This window comes from Bubalus bubalis, chromosome 6 (assembly GCF_019923935.1).
Source record: "Bubalus bubalis isolate 160015118507 breed Murrah chromosome 6, NDDB_SH_1, whole genome shotgun sequence".
Classification (NCBI taxonomy): Eukaryota; Metazoa; Chordata; class Mammalia; order Artiodactyla; family Bovidae; genus Bubalus; species Bubalus bubalis.
In genome coordinates, this window is record NC_059162.1 from 21,209,871 (window position 1) to 21,235,788 (window position 25,918).

At 47.9% G+C, this 25,918-nt stretch overlaps 6 non-coding genes across 6 annotated transcripts; 5 read left to right on the forward strand and 1 right to left on the reverse strand.

The window, feature by feature from the left end:
- The first annotated feature begins 2,536 nt into the window (after positions 1 to 2,536).
- Positions 2,537 to 2,609, forward strand: TRNAV-UAC. Its single transcript has one exon. It is a non-coding gene; the product is annotated as a tRNA-Val (tRNA).
- A 1,503-nt stretch (positions 2,610 to 4,112) lies between these two features.
- On the reverse strand, positions 4,113 to 4,184 carry TRNAQ-CUG. The gene has a single exon. It is a non-coding gene; the product is annotated as a tRNA-Gln (tRNA).
- Positions 4,185 to 5,369: 1,185 nt separating this feature from the next.
- TRNAN-GUU lies at positions 5,370 to 5,443 on the forward strand. The gene has a single exon. It is a non-coding gene; the product is annotated as a tRNA-Asn (tRNA).
- A 602-nt stretch (positions 5,444 to 6,045) lies between these two features.
- On the forward strand, positions 6,046 to 6,118 carry TRNAV-CAC. The gene has a single exon. It is a non-coding gene; the product is annotated as a tRNA-Val (tRNA).
- A 9,331-nt stretch (positions 6,119 to 15,449) lies between these two features.
- Positions 15,450 to 15,522, forward strand: TRNAV-AAC. Its single transcript has one exon. It is a non-coding gene; the product is annotated as a tRNA-Val (tRNA).
- Positions 15,523 to 22,342: 6,820 nt separating this feature from the next.
- On the forward strand, positions 22,343 to 22,415 carry TRNAV-AAC. Its single transcript has one exon. It is a non-coding gene; the product is annotated as a tRNA-Val (tRNA).
- Positions 22,416 to 25,918: the final 3,503 nt, after the last annotated feature.

Here is a 25,918-nt window from a genome sequence, read left to right on the forward strand (position 1 = left end):
CATTACTTTGCCAAGAAAGGTTCGTCTAGTCAAGGCTATGGTTTTTCCTGTGGTCATGTATAGATGTGAGAGTTGGACTGTGAAGAAGGCTGAGCGCTGAAGAATTGATGCTTTTGAACTGTGGTGTTAGATTGAGAGTCCCTTGGACTGCAAGGAGATCCAACCAGTCCATTCTGAAGGAGATCAGCCCTGGGATTTCTTTGGAAGGAATGATGCTAAAGCTGAAACTCCAGTACTTTGGCCACCTCATGCGAAGAGTTGACTCATTGGAAAAGACTCTGATGCTGAGAGGGATTGGGGGCAGGAGGAGAAGGGGACGACAGAGGATGAGATGGCTGGATGGCATCACTGACTCGATGGACGTGAGTCTGAGTGAACTCCGGGAGTTGGTGATGGACAGGGAGGCCTGGCGAGCTGGGATTCATGGGGTCGCAAAGAGTTGGACAGGACTGAGCCACTGAACTGAACTGAACTGAGAGTTTGTCAAAAGATTCTGAGAATAGTGACAACAATATTCATGATTTCACAGCTGATACCATGATTCATCCAGTAGTTTCTAAACCCAGGCACATCTGACAACAAATGCTTTCATTCCTCCCATTTTAAAGCAGAAAGAAGGGAGGCACAAGAAATTTTCTTTATTTGTCTAAAGCCACATAAGGGCAGAACTATTTTTACAACCCAGAATTTGTGCACCCGAGCACAGATAGTTGGATCTCTCTTCTCAGAAGTGGGTGTATCAAGATTTCTCAGTTGTAGGGATGGGAAGAAGACTAAGAAGAGGAGAGAAGGCAAGAGGAAGGAGGGGGGAAGGGTAGAAGCACAAATTCTTTTATTCTCTCCTTCCTCCCCTCTCCTTAGGCCTCCTTGATTCTTGCCTGCACCAGCCCTGTCCCTCCTTCCCCACTCTGCTACCTGGAGTGGAGCAATGTTCAGCTCTAAGGATTCCTGCCCAAGCCTCCTGGGAGGTCTCCATGCCTTCCTCCCAAACCAGCCTTCCCAGCTTGGTTTTCACCCTTTCCCGCGGCCAGGCGGACCTCACAGAAGGCAGCCTACCCAGACTGCGATGCAGGAGCTCCAACCTGCTGGGGCTGCTCCGCGGGGGCCTTTCCATTGCCCACCCCACTGGATGCTGCGGATTCCAAAAACTGGGATAAAGTCTTTTAAAAAAAGAACCGTTCACTTTGAAAACTTTTCTGTATTTCCCTTCTCAACGGTCTTCATGGGACGAAGGGCTAAAGACGACAATGTATTCATCCAAGTCTTAGAGCATCGCAGTGAGTGCCCGACTCTGTCGCCGGCGTGAGGACACAGAACGACCATCCCCGCGACCTCTGTGCTTAGTCGCTAAGTCCTGTCCAACTCTTTGCCACCCCATGGACTTGGCCCGCCAGGCTCTTTGTCCAATGGGATTCTCTAGGCAAGAATACTGGCGTGGGTTGCACGCCCTCCTCCAGGGGATAGTCCCAAACCAGGGATTGAACCCGGGTGTCCTGCATTGCAGGCGGATTCTTACCGTCTGAGCCCCAGGGAAGCCCACTCTGGTGGGAATCGCCTGGTGGACACAGGAAACCTAACACAGCCCCGGAGGCCTATGCCAGGGTGAGCAAACTCTCATTCGTTGGGTGCAGGCGAGGACGTGGGAAGAGCCATCATGGGAGCCCCGCCCCCACCCCCACCCGCACCTCCCGGGGTGTTCGGCCGTCCTTGGATCTATTTCCGTTCAGGCCCACAGTATTGGAGCCCTGGCTCCTGGTATCTCTGGGGGCTCTGGCATCTGTGGTCGGTAGAGGGCACAGAAGTGGCACCGTTTCCCTGGGGGCAGGGGTCTTACCCTAGGAAGAAGTGTCAACTCCAAAGACTCCAGGAAAAGCCGGTACTGCTCTCTCTGTAGCGTCGGCTGTTAACCCTAAAGGTTTGTGGTTCGAGCCCACCCAGGGACGGTGGGGTGGCATTTTAGAGACCGCCAAAGAGACTCCCTTTGGCCAGGAGAACACCAGAAAGTGCAGTGGCGAGCTGGCATGCAAGAGCACAGGAGTCAGGCACAAAAGAGCAGCGGAGAGGGCGGGTCCCAGGGGATTGGAAGCGTCGATCATTCCCGAAAGCCCAGAGTACTGACCGCCGGCGCTGTGAAAAGGGCCACCGCGGCGCGGGCCCGCAGCGTGGGAGGGGCGGCGTCCACACAGCTGGGCCGCGGAGTTTCCTGACCTCGGACACACCCACCGTCCCCGCCTCCTGGGGCTTCCGGGAGTTCGGCAATCGGCTGGGGCCACCCCTGACCTCGGGTGCGGAGCTAAGGGTCTGAGGGCTCTGCGTTGGGTGCGGGACCCCGAATGCAGCCTGTGGGGGCCCCAGGGTCCTCACTTGAGGGGAGATGAGGAACTCTAAAGCAGGTCTCTCGGGAACTGGCTTCTCCGCGTTTGAGCGAGCTTGGGGCTTCAAGGTTCCTGTTTGAGTGTTAAAATTAGGTGGTCTAGATGCTGGTGGCAGCATTGGGGATTTCATGAATACAGTGTTAAGTATTGGAGGGTGTCCCGTTTCCGTAGTGTAGTGGTTATCACGTTCGCCTTACACGCGAAAGGTCCCCGGTTCGAAACCGGGCGGAAACAGGTTGCTCTCCTCCACCACCCCATCGTGGAGATTTCTGATTGGTGGAACCACCTCGTCCTGACCCGCACTGGCTCAGTCATGTCCTACTCTTTTCAACCCCATGAACTGTAGCCAGTCAGGCTCCTCTCTCTATGGGATTTTCCCGCTACTTTGCTGGAAACCCATGGGGTCAGTGCAGCTGCCCCCTTCACTCTTGCCTGCCTCCCTGTGTCCTGCAGGGACCATAAAGTGTTCTGTCGGGACACAGAGGTGAAAAGTCCTTCTCTGTGGCTGGTGGAATAGAGAACCAGATGGGAAACGCGTCCAAGGGAGGGGGAGTATCCTCAAGAGCTTTCCAGGACTGTTGAGTGGATGCTGTCAGGTGGGTCTAAGCCCCAGGATAATAATGCTTAGTCTTGTGTTGTTCTGGCCTTGACCCAGTCCCAGGTCCAGTCCGAATTCAAGCACAGAGGCATCCAGCTTAACACACGTATTCCACTCTCCCTCTCTCCAAAGTGGGGTAGTGAACCACCTTTTCTATCTCAGGGAATAGAACCCTTGTGGGTTGGGTGTTTTTTTCCCCTTGAACTTTCTGATTTGTTGAAATGTAACACAGGAATATAAAAAACATTTAGCTTTAGATAAATTAGTACTCTCCATGCTACGTACAAGAAAAAATTTCAAACTGATAATAAGGATGAATCTTGAATGCTTTTAACACTCTAGACAATTCTAATAATTGATATATAATTGCATAGAAAATGTCCTGTCATACTCTCAGAGATGACTCCTGGTACGCCTTACCCAGCTTTAATAATTTTAGTCTAAAACCTGCTTCATGTTGACTTTCAGATTTTCTAAAAATGTGTAAAATATTGGTACCATACTATTGCAGGTTGTAGAAGTCTTATATTTATTTTCGATTCAAAATCCGAATGAAAGTGATCTGCCTAAATTTCCTGTATTGCTTTGATTCCCTTAAGCAAACTCTAATTCCAAAAATTATTTCCATTTATATAATTCAAAATTATGTGCCACAGAAAATTAAATATACCATATAATTTTTTTCAACGAAGATTAAGTCCTATAATTATAGAAATGATAGTTACCTATATTCCCCTTTCAACATGGGGGTAAATGTTTTTAGGTACCATGTAATATGTGAATATCTGACATGGCAACTCATACCGGCAACCATTTACTCACAGGGACACCCCTGCAGTTACAAAATGGGCAGTGCGAAGCCTCCTCGCAAGGCAGGACTCCGTGGGCTCAGCATCTGCATTTTACTCCAGAGACCCAGAGCACCCGACGAGGGGGAGGCACTGGCTGGGCCGCTGCGCCCCTGGCCGGGGCTTGGAGGGCAGAGATGGGCACAGCCGCCCGGGTCCAGCGAGGATGCCCTGGGTCGGTTCCGCACCTGTCCGCCGTGTCCGTGTCAACCAGGCCGCTGAAGGTCGCGGGAGACCTCAGGCGGGTCCTATTAGGGGAGTAAAAAGTGTTCCTCTTCTAAGTAGGCAGAAAGGTCCCACCGAGATTTGAACTCGGATCGCTGGATTCAGAGTCCAGAGTGCTCACCATTACACCATGGAACCCCCTCGGGAGACGCCTGGCCTCCATCGCCAGACAACGGTATCCGCTTCTTTAGCCTCCATACGTCCCACCCATAACCTCAGGGCAGTTCTTCTAAGGCCCTGAGAAGACTCCAATACGGTTGACTCCCCTAGGCGCTCAACCCTCTCGCTTTCTCTCCTCTCCTCTCCTTTGATCGACTCAGCTCACTCTCACCTCAGAAAATGAGGTGAAATCCACTTTGGGTTTTGTGCCGGGGAAGACCCCCTAGGTCTCTATTACCAACCGCATATTCCGTTTAGGTTACCAGAGTGTCCCATTCGGAGGTAAAATTTCTGCAAATAAGAGTGTTATTTTCCTTTTCTTTCCCTTTTCCCATATCCCAGAGAGGGCAGACGGTCGTCAGGGCAAGAGGCAGGGTTTCCTGGGCCCCTTAGTTTTCTCACAGCGCGGATCACACTCCAAAGGGCCACCACCTCTTACCTGTAACATATAAAGTGTGTCAGCGGTGGAGTGGGAATGGAGGCAGGAGAACTCTTCTTTTATTCTTCATATATTTCTGATTTGGAGAGGGATAAGTTATTCTCACAACAAGTGTATATTGTTAAATTTACAATGTGAGTACAAATAACCATTTAAAGAAAACACTCAGACAAACGAGCTATACTCACTTAAACTGAAGCCAATGTCGCTCAGTCGTGTTCAACTCTTTGTGTCCCTAGGGACTGTAGCCTCCCAGGCTCCACTGTCCAAAGATTCTCCAGCTAAGAATACTGGAGTGGGTGGCCATTCCCTTCTCCAGGGGATCTTCCAAAATCAAGGATTGAACCAGGGTGCCCTGCATTGTAGACGGATTCTTACCGTCTGAGCCCCCAGGGAAGCCCACTCTGGTGGAAACCGCCTGGTGGACACAGGAAACCGAAGCACAGCCCCGGAGGCCTTTGCCAGGGTGGGCAAACTCTCATTCGTTGGGTGTAGGCGAGGAAACGGGAAGAGCCACCGTGGGAGCACCCCGGTGTTCAGCTGTGCTTGGATCTATTTCGGTTCAAGCCCGGAAGCTTCGAGGCCTGGATGGCGGTTTCAGTGGGGGCGCTGGCATCTGTGGCAGGTAGGGGCAGGGAAACGGCACCGTTTCTCTGGGGGACAGAGCGCTTACCCCGGGAATGAGTGTCTACTCCAGAGAGTGTCCAAAAGAACCCAGTACCGCTGTCTCTGTGGCGCAATCGGTTAGCGCGTTCGGCTGTTAACCGAAAGGTTGGTGGTTCGAGCCCACCCAGGGACGTGGGGTGACATTTTAGGCACCCTAAAGAGAACTCCCTTTTGCCAGGAGGACACCGGAGAAGTGATGCGCACAACGGACTTTCAGAGAAACACAACAGGAGTCAGGTGCAAAGGAACAGCGGGGAGGGCGCGTCCCGGGTGGATCGGAAGCGTCGGTCATTCCTGAGAGCCCCGAGCGCTGATCGCCGGCGCCGAGAACAGGACCACAGAGGCGCGGGTCCGCAGCCATGGAGGGGCGGCTTCCACACCGCTGGGTTTCGGGGGTCACCTGGGCCTCGGGCGCACCCACCGTCCCCGCCTCCTGCGGCTTCCGGGAGCTGGGGAGACGGCGGGGGCGACCCCTGAACTCAGGGTGCGCACCTGAGGATCTGAGGATTCTGCGTTGGGTGCGGGGCCCCGAAGGCAACCTGTGGGGGCCCAGGGGTCCTCACTTCAGGGGAGAGGAGGAACCCTAAAGCAGGGCCCTCGGGAGCCGCCGTCTCCGTGCCTGAGAGAGCTTGGAGCTTCAAGGTTCCTCTTTGAGTGTTAAGAGTTGGTTGTGTGATTACTGGTGGCGGGACCTCGAATTTCATGGATACAGTGTTCAGGACTCGAGCTTGTCCCGTTTCCGTGGTGTAGTGGTTATCACGTTCGCCTCACACGCGAAAGGTCCCCGGTTAGATACCGGGCGGAAACAGGTTTTTTCTCTTTCTTTTTGACCCCTGAGATGTGTCTTCTCATTGGAAAAACCAACAGGCGCGAAAGGCACGGGGTGATGCAGAGGACGCAGCTGGAGGAAGACTTGGTGACCACCTGGAAGTCTCTTTATTCAGCGCTAGCAGAGGCCCCGGAGCCGCGTCAGAGATCTGGAGGTGGACGGAACCGCTCATCACCCGCCACTCATCACCGAGCCTGACGACAAAGAAAACCGAGGTTCTCAAGGAGAGCAAGACCTGGGCTCGGCAGCACACAGCGCTACAGCTAGACCAGGAGGGACCCAGTCCGCTACTTTGTGTCCTTGCCCCAGAGCAAAAGCGACGCCCAGGAAAGGAGACGTGAAGGGCGATGAGCAGCGGGGGCACGGCTGGGAGCCTTGCACAGCTGCACACAGCCCTGGGCCGCGGCGACATTGCCTTTCCCGCTTTCTGAGTTTCTGAAGGGTCATCTTCCACCGACCTTTCACCTGGAGAAGCTAAATAAGCCATTTGTCTACAGCTCCATGATGATCTAGTGGCTAGGATTCGGCGCTTTCACCGCCGCGGCCGGGTTCGATTCCCGGTCAGGGAAAACTTTCTTTCTTTCAGCGTCTGCACTCACACAAGTTTCTCTCTTCCTGCTCACACAAGTCTCTGTCTTCCTGCCCAGATGGGAACTGTATTTTGCTTAAAGGTCCAGTGCAGAACGTTTCTGCACAGAGTTTCTAAATGCCACTGAGTCCCGGCTTCAGGGTCCTGGACCTCAGGCTGGCTGTTGGAGCTGAGATGCCGTAAACAGCCCGGGCTGGCCAGCTCTGGCCTCCACTCTTTTCTCCTGGCATGGTAAACCCAGAGTCTTACTTAACATACTTTTCACTCAAAGAGAATGTGAGGCTTCAGTTCCAAAAATTCATTAAAATCCCAAACCAAAAGCTTTTGTAAGATACCAAAGTTTGCAAGAATATGAACATCCTATATCCTGTACCTAAGTGCCCAGTTAACATCACATTCTTTCTTTGGGTAAGAGTTATGACATCTCTTGATAGTAACGTGCCGATATCTCAGGATTGTTCCTTTCCTTTGGCGTCCCTCCCAAAGCTAACTTCTGTGAGACCTGTCTTCCAAGGCCAGGGAACAGCTGTACCGTCCGGAAGAGGGCCCTCTTGGCCCTTCAGGAACCTGTAATCCCTTCTCTTTAGGATGTAGAGAAGGTATATGTGTGTTAGTCGCTCAGTCCTCTTGGACTTTTGGCCATCTCTTGGACTGTAGCATTCCTCTGTCCATGGGCCAGCGAAGCTCAAAACAAACACAACAACAATGCATTGGCCAGGATCGAACGAACCTGGGTCTCCCACGTGGGAGGCGAGAATTCTACCACTGAACCACCAATGCCACTATAGAGAGCATATTTGCAAGGATAGCCTAGATGGAGTTTTATTCAGATATTTCTCACGTACAGGCCACTCATGCCCTGTGCTCATAGGACGGTCTAGGCTTTCATCCTCCGCTCTCCGCTGCACCGGCTGCCCTCTGCCCTCTGGCCTCCTGCGGGTTGCTTTGGCGGGCACTCAGGTGTGCTTTGGATCTGTCTGAGTGGTGGAACCGCCTGCTGCTCGTGCTCACTGGCCCAGTCTTGTCCAAAACTCTTTGCGACCCCTTGGACTGTAGCCCACCAGGCTCCTCTGTCCTTGGGATTTCCACCCTCCTTTGCTAGAAACCCATCTAGGCAGTACAGCTGCCCCCTTGGCTCTTGCCTGGCTTTCCGCGCCCTGCAGGGAGCATAAAGTGTTCTTTCAGGACACAGAGGTGAAGAATCCTTCCCTGTGGTTGGAAGATGAGAGAACCAGATGGGAAATGCTGCAAAGGGGAAGAGTGGAATATTCTCAGAAGCTTCCCAGAACTGCTGTGTGGGTGCTGTCGGTTGGGTGGCTGGCCTATGACAATAAGGCTTAGTCTTGTGTTCTGGCCTTGACCCAGTCCCTGGTCCAGTCTGAATTCAAGCACAGAGGCACCCTGCTTTCCCACACATATGTCATTCTGCCTCTCTCCAAGGGGAGTTCTGAACCACCTTTTCTGTCTCAGTGAAGAGCAACCATGTGGGTCTTTTCCTTTTTTTTTTTCCTTTTAACTTTGTTTTGCTGAAATATAACTCAGGAATATAAAAAGGTTTAGCTTTAGATAAATTAGTGCTCTCCATGCTACAAACAAGAATAAAATTCAAGTTGATTATAAGGATGAATCTCGAATACTTTTACACTCTTGAAAATTCTAATAATTGCTGTATAATTACATAGAAAATGTTTGTCCTGTCATGCTCCCAGAGATGACTTTCAGTATGCACCACACTAGTTTAATAATATTGGTCTAAAAACTACCTCATGGTTACTTTCAGACTTATTATTATTTATAAAATTTAAAATTATGTGCTCCAGTTAATTAAATATACCATATAATATCTTAAATCAGGATTAAGTCTTTTGATTTAAGAAATCATAATGACTTAATTATTCCCCTTTCAATCTGGGGTCAATGTTTTTAGGTATCATCGAATATGTGATTCTAAGCAACATTTATCAGACACGACTCAGCTCAAATTGCAATTTTAAGATCTATCTTTAAGTTCTTTGATACCAAATTGGTTGAATTAATGTATAATCTTTACCTGGAAAATTTCTAATTGAAGTAGAAATAATAATGCCCACTTTTTTATAGGTTATATATAGAAGAGCTCTAGCTTAACACCTTAGGAGAATGTGTGGGTACCTTTAGGAGATGTTCCTGAACGTAGCCATAACATCACTTGAAGAAGAGCACAACACATGGACTCTCTAAGTTAAGTAAGGACGTGTTGCTGACCTGATGTACTCCTTTATTAAAAAAAAAAAAAAAAAAAATTCCTGATTCTTAGTTACCTGCCTTCTAGATCTCAAGTCACACATTTTCCCATGAGCTAGGTAATTCTTTTTTTAGTCACTGCGGTGTCCTTAGATGCTGGCAGGCAGGTGAACCTGAGAAGAACATGGCAGGCTGCTCTCCTGCTGTGATTCTTATTTGTCTGTGTGTGTGTGTGAGTGAGATTCTTATTTTTGATGCCTCCTGGTGTCAATGCACCAAGGAGTGGGACCTTGACTTTGCTCCTGATACAGCAGTTTTCCAGGAGAAGGGCCTGGTACCTGGTGAGCACCTAGTAAGTGCTTGCTGACTTAAGGACTCCTAATACACAGTTTCGGAACACTGATGAAGAGGACAGAATGTGGGTAAGATCCACACAGGCCTAGAGTATAAGGGACAGAAGGACACAAACTCCAAGAGGGAGAGAGAAGGGCAGAGAGAAATGTCCTAGAACCTAGAGACATCCTCGACTGAGTATGGAAAATCTGAAGAGCTCTTCTTTCCTCATGAACTTCAACTGAGGAATCAGTGGAGGGTGAACCAGGAACTCTAAGGATCCAGGTTTGCACAAGATGTATTATCGGTGCAGGATTCTGTAGCTTGCAACAATGTGTCTCAAATGAGATAATTTTTGCAGATGTAGCCACGTACTGTCGAGATATCATACAGAGACAGTCTCAGGCTTGCAAATGCACCCACATACCGGAGGGAGACCCCTCATTAGATTGTGTGCATCCAACCAAAGCCAAAATACAACTCATGAAGGGAAGAGGATAAATGTCTGGGACCAGTCGTTTTTGTTTTTGTTTTTTTTAAACTCCTGTAATCCATAAGCTGCTCTGCAAGAGGCTCTCCAGAGTCATTCTGGCTGGTCTTGTCTGGACTCAATGACTTGGTCACCACTGAAAACAGTTACAATTATTAGAATACTTTCCAATCAGCTTGGAAGTTTGGTTGCTGAATATGTGCAGTCTCTGGAAATGTACACATTGCCTTTTCATTGTACCTCCCGCTAAGTTGAGTCAGTAGGGCACAAATTCCTTTGTTAGAGTAACAGACAGGTGTATTGACAATTTCTTGTGATGGCAAGACCATGAAGAAAAAGACTCTTTCCTTGAGTCGGCAAAATACATTGGAATATAAATTAGCACATCTATTTAGGGAAAATTAAGAACATAAAGAGATGCCTTCAGTTTCTAGCAAAGGTGCAGTGACAGAAATCAGATTAACCCTCCTTCCTAAAGCTCACTCTCCCTCTTTGTCCCACTCCCAAAGAACAAAAAGACAAAAAGCATGAAATACTAATTTCTAAGACACTGGACATCAGGCAGCAAAGGATAGCAAGCCCTGAGGGGTGACAAACAAACAAGGTGAGTCTTGCCTGGGCCCAGCTTCCTGCTTTCGGTGAGTTCCCAGGCTTGGCACCAAGAGGAGGATTTCAGGTAGTGTTGGTGGAGAGCAAGGCAGCTAGAGTTCACAGGACAAAGGTCCAGTGATTCTTATTTGCAAAGCAGATGTAGAGCAAAGGTACGGCTATCAAGGCTGAAAGGGGTGCTGGGTGAATTGGGAAATTAGGGTTTACCTATATACACTATTGATGCTATGTATGACACCACACTTATGGCAGAAAGTGAAGAAGAACTAAAGAGCCTCTTGATGAAAGTGAACGAAGAGAGTGAAAATGTTGCCTTAAAGCTCAACATTCAGAAAATGAAGATCAGGGCATCCGGTCCCATTACTTCATGGCAAATAGTGGATGGGGAAACAGTGGAAACCATGGCAGACTTTATTTTTCTGGACTCCAAAATCACTGCAGATGGTGACTGCAGCCATGAATTTAAAAGACGCTTACTCCTTGGAAGGAAAGTTATGACCAACCTAGACAGCATATTAAAAAGCAGAGATATTACTTTGCCAACAAAGGTCCATCTAGTCAAGGCTATGGTTTTTCCAGTGGTCATGTATGCATGTGAGATTTGGACTAAAAAGAAAGCTGAGCACTGAAGAATTGATGCTTTTGAACTGTGGTGTTTAGAAGACTCTCCAGAGTCCCCTCGATAGCAAGGAGATACAACCAGTCCATCCTAAAGGACATCGGTCCTGGGTGTTCATTAGAACTGATGTTGAAACTGAAACTCCAATACTTTGGCCACCTGATGCAAAGAGCTGACTCATTTGAAAAGACCCTGATGCTGGGAAAGATTGAGGGCAGGAGGAGAAGGGGACAACAGAGGATGAGATGGTTGGATGGCATCACCAACTCAATGTACATAGGTTTGGGTGGACTCCGGGAGTTGGTGATGGACAGGGAGGCCTGGCGTGCTACAGTTCATGGGGTCCCAAAGACTCAGACACAACTGAGTGACTGAACTGAGCTGAACTGGTACAATAAATAACAAATGAGAACCTATTGTATGGCATAGGGAATTACTGGATACTCTGTGTTACCTAAATGAGAAGGAAATCCAAAAGAGAGGGAATATATGTATAGCCAATTCACTGTGCTATTAACACAACATCATAATTAACACACTGGAAAACAGATATACTCAAATAACAGTTAATAATAAAAAAGAAACATGAAGAAAGGTCCCGTGATGAGAGAGAGTGGGAGAGAGAGAGAATGCTGGGATATGAAAGGGGCTCCCTCAAGTACTCAGCAGAGTAATGATCGGGGTATCCTTATGAAGAAAGTGCCTGAGGCCAAGGAAAGAACGTTTTAAAACGATCATGGAACACAACCTGGTGCTCACACAGGACAAGCAATTGTATGTAAGCGATCTCCCACACAGACTGGACTACTTATAACTCATGGGCCATTGGGAAGAACATTCAAAAAACTCTTGTGATGGACAGGGGGGCCTGGCTGTTAAAATGCTGCACTCAATATGCCCGTAAACTTAGAAAACTCAGCAGCAGCCACAGGACTGGAAAAGGTCAGTTTTCATTCCAGTCCCAAAGAAAGGCAATGCCCAAGAATGTTCAAACTGCTACACAATTGTTCTCATCTCACATGTTAGCAAAGTAATGGTCAAAATTCTCACTGTGAGGCTTTCACAGTATGTAAACTGAGAACATCCAGATGTGCAAGCTGGATTCTGAAAAGGCAGAGGAACCAGAGATCAAATTGCCGACATCCGTTGGTTCATATTAAAAGGAAGAGAGCTCCAGAAAAACATCTACTTCTGCTTTATTGACTATGCCAAAGACGTTGACTGTGTGGATCACAACAAACTGTGGAAAATTCTTCAAGAGATGGGAACACCAGACCACCTTACCTGCCTCCTGAGAAATCTGTATGCAGGTCAAGAAGCAACAGTTAGACATGAAACAATGGACTGGTTCCAAATTAGGAAAGGAGTATGTCAAGACTGCGTGTTGTCACCCTGCTTATTTAACTTCTATGCAACGTACATCACGTGAAATGCCAGCCTGGGTGAAACACAAGATGGAATCAATATTTCTGCAAGAAATATCAATAACCTCAGACATGCAGATGACACCACGTTTATGGCAGAAAGCAAAGAGGAAGTAAAGAGCCTCTTGATGAAAGTGAAAGAGGAGAGTGAAAAAGCTGGCTTAATAGTCAACATTCAAAAAACTAAGATCATGGCATCTGATTCCATCACGACATGGCAAATAGATGGGGAAACTATGGAAACAGTGAGAGACTTTATTTTCTTGGGCTCCAAAATCACTGTAGATGGGGACCACAGCCATGAAATTAAAAGACACTTGCTCCTTGGAAGAAAAGCTATGACCAACCTAGACAGCATATTAAAAAGCAGAGATATTACTGTGCCAACACAATTCCGTCTAATCAAAGCTATGGTTCCTCCAGTAGTCATGTATGGATGTGAGAGTTGGACTATAAAGGAAACTGAGTACCAAAGAATTGATGCTTTTAAACTGCTGCTGGAGAAGCCTCTTGAGAGCCACTTGGACTGCAAGGAGATCCAATCAGTCCATCCTAAAGGAAATCAGTCCTGAATATTCATCAGAAGGACTGATGCTGAAGTTGAAGCTCCAATATTTTGGACACCTGATGGGAAGAGCTGACTCAGTATAAAAGTCCCTGATGCTGGGAAAGATTGAAGGCAAGAGGAGAAGTGGGTGGCTGAGGATGAGATGGTTGGATGGCATCACCGACTCAATGCACATGCATTTGAACAAACTCCAGGGTTTGGTGATAGACAGGGAAGCCTGGCATGTTGCCATCCTTGCATCCCTACTGAACTGAAGAAATTGGGGAACAGTTCCTTACCACCAGAAATCTCCATAGGGCCTACAACCAGCCCATCTTTCTCTGCTCTGAGTCACCTTGTAGAACAAGCCACAGTCTGTGAATCCAAGAGGGCACAGGACAAAGCTGACTGCAGGATACTTTTATCTCCTGATATCCCCTCACCTTTTCACCTGGGCCCTACATCGTCTCTACCTGTGACACCCATTATCTCTCTGAAAACCAAGAAGTTCATCCCTTGTGAAGACACTTCGCTTTCCCTCACCCCAGCACACCTGCGGGACAATCTGATTTGAGTCAGAGAACAAAAGGGAACGAATTCAACTCTACAGCCGAAGACACAATGATGAAGAGGGTCACGCTCTGCGGATTGAGCTGATCCAGGAGGAAAAGCAGCCGGCCGTCGAGCCGCTATCAGGGGAGGCCCCGAAATCAGGTCAAGATCAGGGAGTAGATGGACCCGCCCATCACCAGCTGAGAACCAAGTAGCCCCTGCTTCACAAGGAAACAGGTTCAGAAAGAGAGCTTGACCTCTCACCACACCTGGATTCCAGGTCTTCCCTCACGACCTGCGGAGCCTCCCTTGTCCAGTTCTTGGATGAGGCTGAGCCTCTGATCCAGGGGTTGGGCGGGCGTCGTTGTGCTTTGTCACATCTTCGGGGGCAGGAGATGGATCCGTCCTCTTGGCGCGCTCCACCCGCCGGCTCTGAAGCCCTGGGCCTACCATTTCTGCTGCAGGGAGCCGTGTGTCTGTGGTCCCTCGGGCGTCCGCTATGCGTCCACCCTGACGGGGAGAGGACCACCTCACCCTCGTCCCGTCCCAGTGGGACGTCAGCATGCCGGACGCGACAGAAAACGATGAATCCGCTCCTCTGTCTGGACGTGGGAGGTGAAATCTAGGACCTGCAGGGGAGGAAAGCAAGGCGAAATCTCAAGAAACGCCCTGATCTAAAGCTATTTTCAAATCCGCCTCTTTGGCAACTCAGGCCTCTAGCGCGATTGAGGGTGCTGTCGCGCGGTCGCACTCTCGACTGCACTCGGAGTCCACGCGGAACCAGGAGGAGCCCTGCGGCCTGGGAGCCGGTGCGCATGCGGCCCGCGCCTTCCTCGGGGTCTGAGCCTCTGAACCTCAGACGCGAAAGCAACGCCGCACTGAGAAAAGGAGGAAAGCCACTGCTGGAGAAAAGGGCACATGCATTCCCCAAAGTGAGAAGCTCTACTGCTAAAGGAAACCAGAGACAGTCAGATACACAGACACCATTGCATTAAAACCTTTCAGCGAAAAGAAACTCTGCCTGCTGTGAGGTAAATAGGAAAACCCTTCAAGACACCTGCTTTCTGAAAGAAAAAAAACAAAAACAAAAACAAAAACCCCGCCTTTACCTCTCTGTTAAATTCGCGCTCCACGACTTGTTGAACTGCAAAATTATGAAAGAAAAACAAGAGGCGTTTCAGACATTGTAAAATGTAAAACAAAGCCGTCCTTCAAGATTAATCTCAAGTTTGGAATGAAGACGGTCAGATCTGCGTGGACCGTGCCTGGCTCCGCCGCGGCTTTATGCTGGGCCTGGTAGGCAAAGGAATTCAACAAATGACCCGAGCCTCAGTCTTTGCCGGGGTTCCTGCTAAACGTGAAAGCGTGATGCAAGTCTGGACTGAAACTAGAGGACTAGAATCAGCCACAGACGCAGGAACCTGAGGAACCCCCGGTGCCAGGCGGCGCTGGAGAAGCGCTGCTGTGAAAGGCCTGCGAGAGAGGAGCGCACGGGTCAGGCGGGGTAGAGGGGACGGCGGGTCCTTTGTTTCCCGAGTGGGATTTGAAGCATCGAGCCTGGTCCCCGCTGGCGCCATGGGAAGGGACTCTAAGGCAGTGGATCTGCCTCTGGAAGGGCTGTGTCCACCTTGACGGACGTGTGGCCACCTGGGGCTCAGACGCACCTTACTCCCCCCCCCCCCCCCCTCCCCGCCTCCTGAGGCTTCTGAGAACTGGGGAGTCGGGGGGGCGACCTCTGTGCTTGGGCGCAAAGCTGGCACACAGGGACCTTGCCCCGGAAGAGGCGAGGAACCCTAAACCAGGCCCTTTCAGGAACTGCAGATCCTTACTTGACGGATTGCCTGTGTTTCCAGAGTCCTCTTCCTTTGAAAATTTGAAGGTCATGCAATTCTTGGGTATGTCACTAGACACAACTGGCCGTGTGGTTTCCGTAGTGTAGTGGTTATCACGTTCGCCTAACACGCGAAAGGTCCCCGGTTCGAAACCGGGCGGAAACAACTCCACTTTCCCCCCAAACTTTTAGATTCATATTTTAAACAGAAAATAGAGGTCTGCCGCCTGGAGTGAGGCTTGGAGCTTCAGCTTCCCCATCAGTCCTCCCAAAGAATATTCAGGGTTGATTTCCTTTAGGACTGACTGGTTTCATCTCTCCTTGACCTGCATACAGGTTTTTCAGGAAGCAGGTAAGGTGGTCTGCTATTCCCATCTCTTGAAGAATTTTCCATATTTTGTTGTGATCCACGCAGTCAAAGGCTTTAGAGGAGTCAATGAAGAAGAAAAAGATGTCTTTCTGGAATTCTCTTGCTTTTTCTATGATACAATGGAGGAAAAATGGAAGGAAAAAGGAGGAAAAGGATAGAACCAAATTAATTGGAAAAGTATATGGAAAAGGTTAAATAGAGAGTATATAAGCAATGGAGGAAATTTCATTGGTAAAAGGTGTTTACAGGGTGATGATGATGAGCCTACTCTTTCATGCATTCTAGGATTCCCAGTCAACCTGCTTTCCTCCAGAGATCCTCTCTGAGGATCACAGACTACCTGGACGTACGTGCTTGTATGTGTGTGTGTGTGTGTGTGTGTACAAGACACAGAGGAGTAGGGTAGTAGTGGAGCATGGGAGAGGATGCATAGACTAGAAACAATCATACATCATTTACATTCTAAGAGAGTGAGACACGTCCCTGGATGGGCTCAAACCAGGAGCTTTGCGGTTAAAAGACCAACGTGCTAACCGATTGCGCCACAAAGTCGGGAGGAGAGTTTCATCCTCACTCCCACAGAAAGCAAGCATACTTACGGAACTGGGAGGAGCCACTTCTGTTTCACAGAATGGCGTTTCCACTTCGGAGCCTCGGACAACCTGAGAGATGGAGTCCACTCAGCCTGTTCGTTCCCGTCGGGGAGCCGGGAGGTTCCGAGGGCAGAAGGTCTCCTGAGCGTCCTCGCCGCTGCAGATGTCAGCGCCCAAGAGAAGCCCCGAGCTTGAGCCGAGGGGCCCCAGAAAGAAGCTGATGGCTCCTGGTTTGCTCCGCCTTCGTCCGACCATTTGCGCTTCTGGACATCGGTTTAGTAGATGGCGTGCGTGTGGCTGCAGCTGGAAAGAGATCAGTTTATTGTGATCCATACAATGTAAGGCTTTAGCTGTCTTTTGAGGACGGGAAAGGAAAGGTGTGAAGAGGGCGAATAGATCCGAGGAAGGCCAAGGGCAGGAGAGAACAGAGAATGAGCCAGAGAGAGAAAGAGACTGCAAGAGAGAGGAGCAGGCTGGTACGGTGGCGGGGACCGACGCTGGATGGGGAGATCACAGAGCCTGACTCTGGCTCAGCTCCCAGGCTTTACTGAGGTGTCCGGGAATCTGGTTCACCCCAAATCGCAAAGCTGCTGGCCTTACATTTGTTCTGGCAGTTTCCTTTGCTGATTCCATGAGGAGGGGCAAGGTGGGCTGTGTGGGTTTGCAGGTGAATACAAGACCTATGGGCTACCTTGGAGATGACTAGTGGGCAAGGAAACACACAAATTCACTTTCCCGTTTGCAGGCTGGTCTTCAGGGTCTGGGTGGGAAACTGGAAAATCTGAGTGCGGCTATCAATATTGATTTCGAGATAAGGAGATCAATAGCTAAGCAGTCAGTGAAAGTGGTTATGTTGGTGGAGGAGTGGGAGTGGGAACCTGACAAGGGGGCAGTGGACTCCTCTTCCCAGGCATGTGTAACTTGATACTGTGTGTGTGTGTGTGTGTGTGCTGTATATACACATATATACACGTAGTAAGGTCCATTGCTTGTATTTTAACTTTAAATGTTTATGTAGTCATATATATATATATATATATATATATGTTATGTAAAATTCTGGGTCTTGAGTCATGTATAGGAATGTTTTCAACTGTAAAACCTTAATTTTTTTTTAATTGGGGGATTTTTGAAGCAAGGAATTGGACTACTGTTCCCCTTTTGATGAGCTGATCAGATGAACTAGTAAACTGGCAGGTCCCACAAGCCCAGGAGGCTACTGCCGGTCAGACAGGATTCCTTCACTCTCTCTTGAAAGTTCCGCTGCCACTGAAAGATATCACTAACTTAAAAGAAAACCACACCCAGACTTTATGCAGTGCAGTGCCAAAATGCAAGACCTTACACTCAATGGTGACATGCAAAGTGCCATGTGCTGAGGCTCTGTCTACAAGTTTTACATGGGTGTACTCACTTTATCCTTCCAGCAGGCTTCTATCATATCATCATCCTCATTTCACACATGAGAAATCTGAGACATGGAAGGTTAAATAACTTGTCTAGTCACTCAATCAGTGAGTGGGATCTGAAAGCAGCAATTTGAACTGGAGCCTGCCTGGCTACACAGGATATGGTGCTAGTCAAAGAGGAACACATATGGTAAAAATGTTTGGCAAGAGATTTAAGCCCGCATGTTTCTTTGACAAAACACCAAGGAGGAGTCATGTAAGACGAATAAAACTGCAGTATCCTCATGACCCACTTGCCTCCCAAACACCTTTCTTATTCCAAGAGCTGCTCCCCTTGAATCCCCAACTTACACACACTTCTGCAAGAACTAGGTTTTCCCTCCCTTTTATCCTTTCCTCTCACATTTCCAATACCTCTTCCATAGCTCTTCTGTTCTCTCTTCTGTTCTTTCACTTCCAGGTCATTCATTTTTTTTTAATTTAAAAATGTTAACTATATCTAAAGAAGAAAATAAGCAGTCATCCATAGTCCCACCTCCTAGAATGGACTGCTGTTAACAACTTTGCACATTTTCCTTCAAATCGATTTTTACATTATTCTAAGTAGCAGAAGTGCATGGGTTCATGCTAAATCATTTCAGTCCTGTCTGACTCTTTGGGACGCATGGACTGTAGCCCCCCAGGCTCCTCTGACCATGAGAGGTTTCCAGGTAAGAATACGGAGTGGGTGGCCATGCCCTCCTCCGGGGAATCTTCCTGAACCAGGGATAGACCCCACATCTCTTGTGCCTCTTGCATTGGCAGATGGGTTCTTTACTGTTAGTATCACTTGGGAAGCCCCTAAGCTCTATATGTGTTATTTTAAAAAATTAAAAGGACACAGAACATACAAATATGTAAAATTTTGAAACATCTTAAATTCAAAAGTAACTTCTGTTAATGTAAGTGAATGATAATGCAGTCATTTAGGTATACCAACCAAGAGAAAAAATATATATATATGCTTTTATATGATTGAGCTCTTATAGAATCTATTCCAACTTGAAAGTATTTCAATTTACTAGTGTATAAATTTAATGAAAAAACACAAAAATGAAGAAACTGTTGAACTTTCAATCAAATTGTTTACCTTAAGAGACATACGTTTCTAAAAGAACCCTCTAATGCTAATAATAATAATGAGTGTCATTGAATTAAGTTATTAAAATGTGGAAGGATTCTTCTCATTATTTTTAAAAAATCAAATTTCTTAAGAATTAATTTTAAAATAATACAATCTATCCATTTCAAGTCTGATGACTTTTGACAACTGAACGTACCCGTGGAAGCACTATCCAGTTCAAGAACATCTCCAGCACTCCAAACTATCCTCTTGAGCCTCTTTGCCGTCAATCCCCCTTCCACTCCCTGTCCCAGGTGCTCAGTGATCTAGTTCTTGTCACTAGGGATTAGTTTGTCTCATCGAGTAATTCCCATAGGTGGCTCCGCAGAGTATGAACTCTTTTCATCACTCAGGATGATGTTTTAATCCATATCGTTGCCATGTATCAGGAATGTGTTTCATTTTATTGAAGAGTAGTATTCCTTTGCAATGACACCCCACTCCAGTACTCTTGCCTGGAAAATCCCATGGACGGAGGAGCCTGGTGGGCTGCAGTCCATGGGGTCGCTAAGAGTCGGACACGACTGAGCGACTCCACTTTTCACTTTTCACTTTCATGCATCGGAGAAGGAAATGGCAACCCACTCTAGTGTTCTTGCCTGGAGAATCCCAGGGACAGTGGAGCCTGGTGGGCTGCTGTCTATGGGGTCGCACAGAGTCAGACATGACTGAAGCGACTTAGCAGCAGCAGTAGCAGTATTCCTTTGAGTGAATATGTCACAATTATATCTATTCACTTCGTGCTGGACATTTGAATGCCTTTCAATTTGGGGACTATTATGAACAAAGCTACTATTAGCAAGTCCCTTTTGTGGGCATATGTTTTATAAATTCCGTTTTCATTTTTCTATTCTTTAATATGCACTTATTTTGTGAATAGATGTTACATTCATCATGACAAAACTTATTGAAATATTTAAAAATGTATTCAAATGTTACAAAAGACTGAAGTGCCAGCTTATCTTTGATTGTTTCCTCCCAGAACATACTTAATATTGGCCACCTTCTGCGCCAGCTGTGTTATTTGATTATCTCATTTAATCTACACAACAGCTTTATGAAGTACTTATTATTTCTTTCATAAGACACTTGCAAAATTGGCCTAGCGTATTGGAGTTGATCCAAGGTCAAAAGGAGGGTAAGTGGTGGCACCAGGACTAATAGGAGGCCCCCTGAATGTTGGGCTCATTACATTTGGGCTAAATATTCTCTGCCGTTCCTGGTTCCTGGTTTCCTGTCTAGCTTTTGCCCCTGATCTGTGTGCTTGAGGCGGACCCTGGCAACCAGCATTTCCCGGTCTTGCTTGCCCATGGAAGCCAATGGGTGCAGCCAAACAAATGAGATCAGAAGGGAGAGGGGAGGAATGTGAATGATAAATGTTGCCTGCCATATCAGCAAACAAAGCATGCTGTGCCATCTAGCCACCAGCCACTACCGACCTTAATAAGTGCATTAAGAAGGAACCTATCTGTTGTCGGAGTAGAAAAAGGCAACCCACTGCAGTATTCTTACCTGGAAAATCCCATGAAGAGAGGAACCTGGTGGGCTACAGTCCATGGCGTCCCACAGAGTTGGATATGACTGAGCATGTATGACTGAACAGAGACTGTGGGATCTTAGGTCCACAAACCCTGGCCCACAGCTGCGAAAGCGCCAAGTTCTAACCGCTAGACTTCCAGGGATTTCTTATCACATCTTAAGATGTCAGTTACCTGGGTGTAAACTTCGTCAAAGCACTTCATTATATGTACACTTGAAAACTGCAAGAGACTGGATCATACATGGTCTCATCACGAAAAAGAAATGAGAATTATGTGATGGGATGGAGGTGCCAGTTAATGCTCTGGTGGGAATCATTTTGCCATATATAACTGTATCCAATTAACGTGCTCAACTCACACAGTGTTATGTCAACTATGTCTCAAAAAAGTTGGAGAAAAAAAATTTATGAAAAAAAGAAAGAAACCTGTGTTACTTCTTTAGAATCCATCAAAAGCCAAGGGGATGCGTTCTAGTGCTGCAAGTTCAAGTGCAATGCAGCTGGGGAGGAAGAAGGACTGCTTACTCACTGGTCACCTGCCCAAGGTTGTCTGCTTTGGCTCCAGCAACTGGTGGGAACTAGACTGGCCTTCAGCAGCGCCAGGAGGACTGGGTCCCTGCAGGCTCCCACTTCATTCTCATGAGGTGTTTCGATGAGGAAATCACCAAGGATTTCTTCTTTTCCCCTAATCTATTACCACTTTCTCACTGTGTCTCTTCAAGACCATTGTGGGATGGTTGGATGCTGAGTGGACACGGCTTGAAGGAGATGCTGCTCTTCTCCTACTGGTCTCTTCTGGCCGGGAGGTTACTGTCCGCGGGATCAGAACCAGGGGGCCGGGAGGGCACCGGCTCTCTGAGAACCAAAATTCGCCGCGTGCACCCGGGTGCGCCTTGCCGGCTCCCGGCCTACTGAATCCACGCTGCCGGCTGAAGCTTCTCCCGCGGCGCCACGCCTGCGTGGGGCTCTAGACCCCGCGACAGGGGCCATGCTGAGGTGGCCCGGCCCTGCCCCCGACCCTGGAGGACAGGCCGCGGAGAGGCCAATCTTGACCGACCTGGCCAAGAGAGTTCTCGACCTCGGCCCAGCCCCACACACTCGAGGTTAAAAGACTCAAACCCTAAAGTTTCCAAGGAGTTGAATCCATCTCCCGAGTTGAATCCATCTCCCGGCCTTTATGAGGAAAGTTGAGGGAGGAAATCAGACCAAGAAAAACGTTATGTGCCTCAAAATGCGTAACTAACCAAAGAAAAATAGGATTTTCTGACAAGTTGGAAGCGTGGTCTGAAAGACTGGTGTCAAAGAGAAGTGTGTTCGGTCTGAGCCAACAGAGCATCAGGTAAGGTGGGAAAACACCCTTGCCACAGGGGTGGAAGGGGAAAGACCCAGAGTTTCTTTCGGAACCCTGGGGCCTTCCCAGAAAGCATAATCCATTGACGCTGTCCCCTTTCCCACATCTGTGGTCCTTAGAGATATTTGGGATCCCAGGTCTCACCTGGGGGCCTCCATTCCAACTCCTTTTTTTTATTTGGAAGACAAATCCCAAAGGTTTGCATCACCCTGATGTTTGCTTTTCAACTATCGAGGTCCTGAAAGCCTCTGGACCTCGCTAACGGAAGGAGTAACTGACCAGCTGCAGTTCACAGAGGAGCCTGAAATTTTGGCCTGGGAGAAGAGTTGTGGGAGTGGAGAGCAGATGCTGGGGCATCCTGAGGTCTAACTGCCTGGGGGCCCACAGGGACCTCGCTCTGGGAGAGGTGAGGAACCCTAAGTCAGGGCCTTTCAGGAACCCCAGATCCTTACTTGAGGGATCACTTGGGCTTCCAGAGGCTTCTTCCTTTGAAAATTTGAAGGCCAGCTGTGTCCAAACATGCATTTCTTGAGCATGTCACTAGGCGGTAGTAGCCATGTGGTTTCCGTGGTGTAGTGGTTATCACGTTCGCCTAACACGCGAAAGGTCCCCGGTTGGAAACCGGGCGGAAACAGCGGCACTTCTCCGCAAACTTTTAGATTCATATTTTAAACAAAAATGGAGGCCCGCCGCAGGGAGTGAGACTTGGCACTTCAGCTTCACCATCAGTCCTTCCAAGGAATATTCAGGGTTCATTTCCTTTAGGACTGACTGGTTTCATCTCTCCTTGACCTGCATACAGGTTTTTCAGGAAGCAGGTAAGGTGGTCTGTTTTTCCCATCTCTTGAAGAATTTTCCACAGTTTGTTGTGATCCACACAGTCAAAGGCTTTAGAGTAGTTCATGAATCAGAAACAGATGTCTTTCTGGAATTCTCTGGCTTCTTCTATGATCCAGTGGATGGAAAATGGAGGAAAAGAATAGAACCAAATTAATTGGAAAAGTATATGGGAAAGGTTAAATAGAGACGACTACAAACAGTGGAAGAAACTTCATTAGTAAAATGAGTTTACAGGGTAGATGATGAGCCTACTGTTTGGTGAATTCCAGGATTCCCGGTGACCTGCTTTCCCCCCGAGATCCCGGACATAGGTCCTCCTGTGTGTGTGTGTGTGTGTGTGTGTATGTGCGCGCGCGCGCGCGCGTGTGTATCCAACACACGCAGAGTGTGTGTTGTATCCAACAACACAGAGTAATGTAGTACTGGAGCTCAGGAGAGGATGCACAGATTAGAAACAATCGTATATCATTTACATTCTAAGAGTGAGACGCCTCCCTGCGTGGGCTCGAGCCAGGAACTTTTCGGTTAACAGCCGAACTCCGTAACAGATTGCACCACAGAGACACGAGGAGAGCTTACTCCTCACTCCGACAGAAAGCAAGCATGCTTACGGAGCTAGCCGGAGCCACCTGTGTCTCTCAGAATAGCGTTTCCCCCTCCGAGCCTCGGACAACCTGAGAGATGGAGTCCACTTAGCGTGTTCATTCCCGCGGTTCCGGAAGCCGTGCGATTCCGAGGGCAGAAGGTCCCCGAAGTGTCCTCGCCGCGCGTTGCTCCAACTCCGCCGCAGATGCCAGCGGCCAGGAGACGTCCGGAGCTTGATCCAAGGGGAGCCCGAAGGAAGCTGATGGCTCCTGGTTAGCTCCGCCTTCATCCGACCATTTGCGCTTCTGGACATCGGTTTAGTAGACGAGGTGCGTGTGGCTGCAGCTGGAGAGATCACGTCCAACGAGGAAACGTGAAAAGGAGCGGAGAGCAGGCAAAAGCATGGATGAGACAATGAGACCTGCCAGGAAGCCTGTGAAGAGGCTCAGACAGATCGTGAGGGATAAAAGATAATTTTATCACCTAGCAGAAAAATTTGTTGTGCTGTTCAGTCACTCAGTCCTCTCGGACGTTTTGCGACCCCATGGACTGCAGCACGGAAGGCTTCCCTGTCCATCACCAACTCCTGGAGCTTGCTCAAACTCGTGTCCATTGAGTCGGTGATGCCATCCAATATCTCATCCTCTGTCACGCTCTTCTCCTCCTGCCTTCACTCTTTCTCACCAGCAAGGTCTTTCCCAATGAGTCAGCTCTTCTCATCAGGTGGCCAAAGTACTGGAGCTTCAGCTTCAGCATCAGTCCTTCCAGTGAGTATTCAGGACTGATTTCCTTGAGGATTGACTGGTTTGATCTCCTTGAATTCCAAGGCACTCTCAAGAGTCTTCTCCAACACCACAGTTCAAACGCATCAAGTCTTCCATGCTCAACCTTCTTTATGGTTCAGCTCTCACATCCAGACATGACTACTGGAAAAACCATATAGCATTGACTATATGGACCCTTGTTGGCAAGTAATGTCTCTGCTTTTTAATACGCTGTCTAGGTTGGTCATAGCTTTTCTTCCAGGGAGCAAGTGTCTTTTAATTTCAGGGCTGCAGTCACCATCTGCAGTGATTTTGGAGCCCTGGAAATAAAGTCTGTCACTATTTCCATTGCTTCCCCATCTATTTGCCATGAAGTGATGAGACCGGATGTCATGCTCTTAGGTTTTTGAATGCTGAGTGATAAACCAGCTTTTTCATTCTCCTCTTTCACCTTCATCAAGAGGCTCTTTGGTTCCTCTTTGCTTTTTGCCAAAGGGTGGTGTCATCTGCATGTCTGAGGGTCTTGATATTTCTCCCTGCAGTCTTGATTCCAGCTTGTGCTTCATCCAGCCTGGCATTTCGCGTGATGTATTCTGCGTACAAGTTAAATAAGCATGGTGACAATATACAGTCTTGACGTACTCCTTTCCTTTTTTGAACCAGTCCATTGATCCATGTCTGGTTCTAACTGTTGCTTCTTGAGCTCCATACAGGTTTCTCTGGAGACAGGTAAGGAGGTCTGGTATTCCCATCTCCTGAAGAATCTTCCACAGTTTGTTGTGATCCACGCCATCAAAGCCTTGAGTGTAGTCAATGAAGCAGAAATAGATGCTTTTCTGGAATTCTCTTGCTTTTTCTATGATCCAAAAGATGTTGGCAATTTGATCTCTGGTTCCTCTGCCTTTTCTAAATGCAGCTTGAACATCTGGAAGTTCTCGGTTCACATACTGTTGAAGCCTGGCTTGGAGAATTTTGAGCTTTACACTGCTAGCATGAGAAATTAGTGCAATTGTGCAGTGGTTTGAACGTCCTTTGGCACTGCCTTTCTTTGGGCTTGGAATGAAAACTGACCTTTTCCAGTCCTGTGGCCACTGCTGAGTTTTCCAAATTTGCTGGCAAATGAGTGCAGCAATTAAACAGCATCATCTTTTAGGATTTGAAATAGCTCAGCTGGAATTCTGCCACCTCCACTCGCTTTGTTTGCAGTGATGCTTCCTAAGTCCCTATGTTGACTTCGCACTCCAAGATGTCTGGCTCTACGTGAGTGATCACACCACCCTGGTTATCTGTGTCATGAAGGTCTTTTTTGTATAGTTCTTCTATGTATTCTTGCCACTTCTTCTTACTATCTTCTGCTTCTGTCCTTTATTGTGCCCATCTTTGCATGTAATGTTCCCTTGGTATCTCTAGTTTTCTTGAAGAGATCTCTAGTCTTTCCCATTTTAATGGTTTTGCTCTATTTCTTTGCACTGTTCACTTTGGAAGGCTTTCTCATCTCTCCTTGCTCTTCTCTGGAACTCTGCATTCATTTGGGTATATCTTTCCTTTTCTCTGCCTTTTGCTTCTCTTCCTTTCTCGGCTATTTATAAGGCCTCCTCAGACAACCATTTTGGGCATTTTTCTTTTCTTTTTCTTGGGGATGGTTTTGATCAAGGCCTCCTGTACAATGTTGCAAACCTCCGCCCATAGTTCTCCAGGCACTCTGTCTATCAGATCGAATCCCTTGAATCTGTCACTTCCACTGTATAATCAATCATAAGGGATTTGATTTAGGTCATACCTGAATGGCCTAGTGGTTTTCCCTACTTTCTTCCATTTAAGTCTGACTTTGGCAATAGAGCGTCTCCATCTTCGGGCTGCAAAGAATAGAACCAGTGTGATTTTGGTATTGACCATCTAGTGATGTCCATGTATAGAGTCGTCTCTTGTGTTGTTTGAAGAGAGTGTT